This window comes from Ceratina calcarata, unplaced genomic scaffold, assembly GCF_001652005.2.
Source record: "Ceratina calcarata isolate Rehan_Ccalc_2016 unplaced genomic scaffold, ASM165200v1 scaffold178.2, whole genome shotgun sequence".
In the NCBI taxonomy this organism is placed as follows: domain Eukaryota; kingdom Metazoa; phylum Arthropoda; class Insecta; order Hymenoptera; family Apidae; genus Ceratina; species Ceratina calcarata.
In genome coordinates this window covers 432,963-441,517 of record NW_017139212.1, presented here as the reverse complement: position 1 = coordinate 441,517, position 8,555 = coordinate 432,963, and positions in this window count along the sequence as shown.

Genomic DNA, 8,555 nt, shown 5'->3' with positions numbered 1-8,555 from the left:
ATGTAATATCTAGTAATTGTGAAAATTTCAATGCTTTGTCATTGTTTTTACGATATTGCGATCTATAACTATGATCCAAGACAGTTGAACGTGAAAAATAATTAAGAAACACTGAAAGGTATGTACAAGTTTAAGAAATGGGAGGAGGATATTCTGGTAGAGGATTAAGGTAGAGGATATTTTGAGATTAGAGGTCAATAAGGGATGGAAACCTAAGGATAGGTCGTGAGTAAGAGAGTCATATGATCGAGGGTCACGGATAAGGAAGGATGAAATCACCGAGGGATGAATATTGAATGTTTGTAGTGTAAATACCGATAATAAATCTAAATAACGTCAAGGATCACGTTGGATCTATACCATTATTTATCTCCTATTATGAACGATTTAAGAATAGTGTATCATAGACAGATAAAAATGAATAAATCAGTTCTTGGCGAGAGCTCACAAAAACAGGAAGACAAAGGTATCTTTAACAATATTTGGAAATGCCTCTTAAACATCTCGTACACCGCTTCATATGATGAATCTGTAAGCGAGATTCTCCTACAATCGGCGAGTCATATTATAGTGCTGTGACTCATTGAGGTGTCGATAATTCGCTGTTGAAATTAGTAAACAGACAAACGTTTGTTTCGCTGATCTTTTCCGCGTAAAAACTCGATCAAGCTTGTTATTTGTCTCGACTTATTGACTACGAAATCCCCCATAAAATCCGTCTGCCGTTATTTGCATCAGACGCCTGATGCCTGATAATCAGCCACGTATAGTAATGTATTCGCTCGCCTCGTCGTCCGCGAGGAGAACTGTTGCCGACCCATCCAATCGATGCTTTTAAAAGTAACGGTTTACTCTGGGACAGTGCATAATGTAACGCATTGTTTAAGAACGGTTATGCAACGGCTACGTAACCCGGAATAATGTACAATAAATTTCGCGATAGATCGCTCTCTACGATTGACCCAAATTCGATGTAACACGCGAGGGAGAGCCTCCAATTCGCTCGGACGAATTACGTTTTACCGATGAAATTTTTCAATCGCTGCAACATGGAAACATGATTGTTAACAATTCATCTCGGTGTCGTTCCTCTCACCCGGGACGCGCGTCTCTATTAATAACCGTTCGGCTGGTAAAAAAATCCATTCCCATCCGAGAATAATTGCGACAATAAAGATCGCCGTTTCAATTATAACAGCGGGGTTGCCCGTTAACGGCCGTTTTTAATGTTCGCGCGCTCGACATTTTTTCCGCTCCCTCTCTGACTTTTCAATTGGCTGACCTCTGAACCGATGTGAACGTCCAAGATAACGGCGACGACGCGCCGCGCCGCGCCGTTCCGTTCTCCTCCGCTCGGCTCTCTTTCTGTTCCTCGCTCGATCAGCCGCGATGCGACGTGTCATGCACCTTATGGAATATCTCTAGTGTTTGTCCCGCGAGCAACGGCCATTACGTGCACGCCTTTTATGCATATACCCGCGTATGTACGTATATAACAATAATTGCCGCGCGGGGTAAAGTTTCAGTTTAAATATAGAACAATAACAGAACGCCGGATGACGCGATCGGGGCGGATGCAGTAAATGTAATGTATCAAATATTTAGCCGCGGGAGAAACTTTCAAAGATAGGGAAAGCCGTGGTTGACGATCGCCGACGCCGCTTTGACGACGGCCTCATGATTTATGCAATAATCGTTTAGTTCGATTATGCACAGCTGAAAGGAAACTTCCAATGGTCTGCGGGATCGTCTGAAGTAGAACCGGATTAAAATATTTGAACACCTGCGAACGAAAAATGTTCTCGTCGAAACCACGTGAAATTGCATAACGCGCGTGTAATTGGACGCGGGTCGCACATGTCCCGTGGGGTTCAGGGTGCCTCGTCCACGAACCGGTTACTACGGCAATTGTGTAACGCGATGTTTTCGCCTGGACACTGTTCAGGTCCAGCTCGGTGTGTTTACTCCGTCGACAGATTTCTAATGATTAATTAGATGATTAGATCTGCCTTTATCTGCGACTGGAACAGCTAGAAATATTGGGTTCCCCTTTATTGATAAAAATAACAAGAAAAAAGATTTTTACGAAATATATTAAATAAGTCGACAACGAACATAAAAATGTTTTAAGATAATATATATAAACATTATACAAAATTTCATAATACTTAAAAATTGTTTTCTTTTTGCTTTTAAATTTGCGGAATCATTATTTGGTTCGTCCAACTTCAATTGTTAATATTGAAAGCTCGTGCAATTTACTTTGATATTATAGTATTTCATTTAAAGCGAACATAGTGATTACATCAATAAATTATATTCGAGTTAATAGAGAAGTGTTTATCTTCGTGTAAATATTTTTTATGCAACGTAATATTATCTGGATGTTTTATATTATGTATTTTCCTCTCAGTCTGCCGGTGCATGACCCAGGGCATTTGCACTTGAATGCTCTTCCGCATTACTATTTTTGCTATGCAATAGCTACGCCAGTGTTATTTGGTCCAAGTCTGTTTACGAACTAGGTCGACCGAAATAGCAATTTTCCAAACTAAATTCTTCAACATAAATCTAAATACGATCATGTCTTTTTTTCAAACTCTGCCACTTGAAGGCAGAACAGAAGAACGTCGTGTTCACCTAATTGATTGCATTGTACTACGCTGGTATCGGGATAGTCAGCGTACAACGCAACGTGGATGTTTTCCGACCGGTATATCACGATAAGGGTGTCGTCGGCCTCACCAGTTCCATCGCCACAGCCAGGTCGATCGTGGCGTCTGAACTTGGACCTCGCCAGCCGTAAATCAGAAAAACAACCGTCTCCGCAGATTGCATCCATAATTGTATTTTTATACTCCGGTTATGCGCGTTCCCGTGCGGCTTCCCCTAGGCGACGCGCTCTACAGCCCGCGTTACACACCCCTACGAACGATTAATCGTACTTCATTTAATCATCGAACACGCTTGATTCTAAATCGAGAAATAAAAAGCTTACGCGTAACAGATGTAAATCAGGCTGATCACCGACCAAGGGTTTCGTGATTAGGCGTCGCGACTCGAGGTGCTTGAAAAAAGAACGAGAGGAGGGCGATAAACGGTGACAAAATTTACTCGGTGGATTTGCGTGTCTGTCCATTATTACGGTCGATTGCGGCGTGTCAATCGGGCAGAAGGAGACGAGGCACCGTCGCCGCCGTCGACGACGACGACGACGACGATCTGGCTCCGGGCAGAGGTCAGGTCGCGTGCACTAACGCCGTCACGCGCCGCCACATCGCCGCGCCCGCGCCGCATGCTTGGCCGCGCGCCTGCACACCGCCGGGCGATGCGTGCATGAGCAAGGTGCATGATCAGTCAACGACAATGAGGTAAGTAACATAGATTAGGATGATCCTCGACGAACGCGCCGGAGACCTACTTCTTCCACGTGTGATTCGCGCGGCACTCTATTCCCGCGCGCCCACCCGCGCCCACGCCGTTCCCCCCTCGTGCTCGTCGATTCAATTCAGGAAGCACAAATCATCCGGCCAATTTAGTTGCGTGCAGCTGAACCGCAATTACGGATTCTTAGATTCTTATTACGATCCCTCCGCGACGAGCTGCTCCACGCGCTCCTGCACTTCCTCGCTAGATTCATTGCGTTAAGAAATTGAAAATTACTTGGAACTCATCAGAATACGTTATATAGGAAACGTTCCGGTCGTATTTTTCTATAATTTTATATGTAATTATAAATCAGTGGGTAGAAATGTGGACATTTACGATTTATTAAAATATTAATTTTATTCCTTGCGTTTACAGAAATTCTTCATGTAACAGTTCACGAAGTTTGGACGTAAATTATCGCGTTACTCGAACGCGTGCGTTAAAGACAAATTGCAGGTAGCCACAGCGTGAATGATGATCGTACATTAAGTTAATATGTATCCCTAATTCGATGAAATATCCAGCCCGGTTGAGCTCAGTCGAATTAAATGAACGAAACGATGAAGAACGATTTAAAATGCCTATTTTCCGTACAATGTTTCCTATTCTTCACGGGTGGACCGTCGAGTATTCCTTAAGACGAGGAGAGGAGAAGCAATTATGCCGATTACGGTCCGGCCAGTGGAACAATCATGCTTGATCATTTAACCGGGACCGAGCGAGGCAATAGGTGAATTAGATCACTAAGCTGAATTATTTTCGCCAATCACTCTTCGCTCGTCGGCTCCGCTCGAGTTCCATTCGATTAGTGTAAATCCTACTATTAACCTGTTGAGTCTTGCCCTACAGTAAATGTACGCGAATTAGGCTCTCGCTCCGATTCGCCGTGATTGAAGATTGAAGGAGTGATACTCCGTTAACGTCCTCGTCGCCATCAAATTCTCGTAACTGTTGCCAACAGATTTTTAAAACCGATCCGTCGAGAATTCGTTAAGAATCATTCTTTTTGTCAACTTCTTAAACAATGTGACTTGTTAATGAATGTCGCTGAGTACGTCTAAATTTAGAAAAATTCTCGTCTCATCCATTTGTTGAAATCCAGTGGCACGTGTACCACGCGATACGATCGCTTGAACGGACGATCCTCTAATTCATACATTCTTGTTGCACTCTCACTGTCGTTATTGCTGCACGTGTTGCACGATTTACGTCACGGACTCGACACGTGCAATGGTTGAAAACGTGCTGCCCGGTCATTGACGACGATCTCGTATCTCCACTTATCATTTTAAAACGAATACGAATTTATGGCTACGTTACACGCGCCACTCAATTCCTGTTCAATAGAACGCTGCCAATTTCTCTATACTATATTCAATTTAACGCGCATTCGTTGCATGCGTTACAATTTAGTTACTGCCTGATAATAAAACGTGTCTATTCAACGAATTCCTGATTCCATTCTTGGAACTGACGACCCGAGAAACGATTATTGTTAATGGAATTGTTAACTTCGCGTGAATTACGGCTCTGATCGCGATTAATCTCTCGTTAAGGATCTTGTTTGTTCAACCAACCTCGTCTTCAAGATATTTACAAGATTCGGTTATGTTGAATGCCCGAAGGTCTGAACTACTGTTCGACGAACCTTGTACTTGTTTACAATACTTCCAATCGGCCGCTGCGTTCTACTTCCCGGCGATATTTTTTACATCCTCTGGATCAAGGCCGAGGCGCAGAAATGAACGAAGATGGGAAAATCAGAAAGGAGCCTGAAAGAGATTTTCACAGAAGAGAGAATCATTTGAAACGAAAGAATCTATCAAGTGCCAACGTGCACACCCAATACATGACTAACAATCGCACGTCTCTTTCACTAAACAAAAATGATATAACAACAATTTAAGATATTTACACGTCTTACAATTGAATAATGCAACTGATTCTTGAAAATTATATTAAAAATTATTATTATCAATTCACAAGGCTTTCACAATTAAAATCAATCGACTAATCTAACGAATTCGTATGTGTCACGGGTCTCGCTACTCTTTCAGTAGTACAGCCCGGTATTCGGTCAGTCCGAAAGTACAAAGGCGCGCGCCTAAAACCGTTTCGCGTATCCTCGATTAGCAGAGATTTGATAGAACGTTCGTTCGTGATCCACGCGTTAAATCGTTTGTCTATATACACTCTTCCTTTATTCGAACTGGCTACTGATTTCATTTATCGTTGCCTGTAATTTCAAAGTGCAGTACTGCATGTGATTCCTTCAGTAATTAGAATTCGTATCTAGTTTCTAGTACAGCTGCGCGACCGCGTTTCCCCGGTCCCCTGAAAGGCCGGAGAAAAAATCAGAGGGGAGGCTCGAAAACAGATAGGCAAACATGATCGACAGCCAGTGATATCGTCTCGTGGAACTCTCGAACTTAACCCCGTTACTACCCGGGGGGGCAGGCCGAGATTCGTCGGTGTAAAGTCCTTACATGAAAACGATTAGGCGATTACTGGAATCTATCCATTGTTAATTAAATTTGGGTAAAAACTATTTTTACCTATGTACGAATTTGAGAAATGAATTAAATACAGAATTGTGTTAGCTGTAGTTCGAAAATAATTCTACAGAAGTGGTCTGAAGATTAATTTTAAATTACGCATCGTTAAAACATTTAACGTTCCGTTTCGAATCGCGACGATAAAAGCGTCGCTAAAAATAATTCGTCAAGTGTGAAGACCGCGGAGAATTACGCGGTCACTGGCAGGAATCGGAGTCGCGAAATATGCTCCTCCGGATTGTTCGAGACCCTCTAATATGGCTGGTTACGTGTCCGCGATAAGCACGCGGATCCGCGGCGACCCGGCGATGATAGCTAACCCGGACCCGGTACGCCACTCATTTTACGCGTGAAATCGCTGCTCAATTTGTTCCTGACGCCCCGACTAAGAGTGTCAGGATTGTATTCAATAACCACCACGGTTATTTATAGAAGATGATAGCTATAATAAGTTGCCACGATAAGCGGTATGCGTGTCTCCGACGGAGTGGATTTTCGTTGCCGCCACCGTTTTTCGGTGGGACGTTTCGATCGATGGACAGCGACCCGCGGGCCATCGATGACCCGCGACAGTTGACAGAAATCTGAGGCTTATTATGCATTAAACAAATACAGATATGTACTTTTTATTGCAAGATAGGTGCGTGAAAACAGCAGGAATAACTGCGTTATTCTGGTTGGTCTCGAATACGCTTACTCGAAAGAAAAACATGTCCCACTATCGGCTGCTGTTTTCAAGATATCGAACCACCGCTATTATGTATTAAAGTACAGCAAATGGCGAATCCAATAAAAATACTGCTACTGATAAAATTAAACTCAGCGATCGGGCAGATTCTGAAAAAAAAAGGTAAAAAGTTCGCGCGGAGAGATCACATCAAAAGAAATTATCTCAAACGTCGCCTTCGTTGAAAAAATTCCATCACTACCCGAGAGGGTGACATCTCGAGTCTCGAACGAACTGAAACTGAATTAGAAATACGAAGAAAACAAGCACTTTGCTTCAGCAGAAATTGCTGGAATATTCGATGTTGATGAATCAGCGGTGTTAACTCAATTTCCGTTCAGGGGACGATATCCGACATCGATCCAGCACGTGCCATCGTACTTTCCTTGGATGCTGGCACGACAAAAATTTGCAGGAATGAAAAATTAATCACGTGCCAACGATTAACAAATCGACGACCTAATACAATGACGGAAATAAAGCGGGAATGCAAGCCAGATTGTGCAACTATGTGGATTAAGATTTGAAATTGTATAGAATACTTTATGAATTACGCCAATTTATTCGTGTCCGGGAATGATTTTTGCGAGAAATTGGATGAAATTCAAAGAAATAAATCGTTGCATTTTTATTGAATTGACGCGTGGCAGATAATGAATGGCATATAGTCATGTCTGATATTTATATTGTACGTCATATTACAATGCGTCAGTAGATAAGGTTAATATAATATTAATATAATAATTAGCACCCTCTTGACATCATGGATTGGATCACGATTTTTCTCTCGTTGCATTTTAAGTCACTATATGGAACTATAGAAAATATTTCCTGCTTGATATAATTTTACTCACGATTATTATTATTTGTTCATATAATATATGTTGTAGATCGTATACAATTTTTTCTCTATCTCGAATACTTCAGGAGTAATCGATTAATTATTTCGTCCATCGTCAAATACTTCTTAACGACTGGAGTCAGAAGGAAATTGCATAGAACGTTCTTTCTCTCTGACAATTACAGCTATGTACAATATAAGAAAGCTACCAAATTGCATGGTAAATATTTCGGTTGTTCTTGAGATTTCTTCTAACGCTTTGTCTTTATATAATAATAAGCTTAGGATTAAATCTGACATCAGCGGATTATTTTCTTGAAATTAAACAAAAAATTGTTAAATGCATTTTTGTAATCAGATCCTCACTAGAACTGTTCCGCATATTCTTGCACCGGATCGTGCAATGCAATAACTAAGACAAAGTATCATTATTGCGGGCAGATGAAACCCGTTACGCGAGACTATAAATGCTCTTCCCCTTTTTGCGTAACCAGAGAAGAAAGCGAGCAGATATAATAATAAAAAAAGAAATTCATAACTAAATGTACGCCGAACAGTTAGGTTTATTATGCATTTCTTTTTTCACGACTATGGTTAAACACTGAAAGACCAGACTAAAAACCAAAAAAAATCCTTCCTCAAACGTTTCGATTACACTTGTGGAAAATCGATATGCTGACGCCCCGTAAACCGACACCGTCTACGGTCTACGATCTACTGGCGCCTCGTTATTTCATCTTTCTGTTAGTTCATCAGAATAAAAAAATTCACTCTCTGCTCGTATTATTCTGCAGCAATTAGATTTTATAAATAAAACATTGTTCAAAGTGAATACTTCGTTTGAATCGAACATGAAGGAGTTCTTTATGCATGAAGTAAAGATTAAAGATCAAATGCAAAGATGATGGTAAACTGGAAGAGGCTGTCTCAGATATGCAGGTCTCTAAATCAAAACATAGAGACTAATTGTAAGGTTTTTTTAATTACATTATTTTTGTGAATT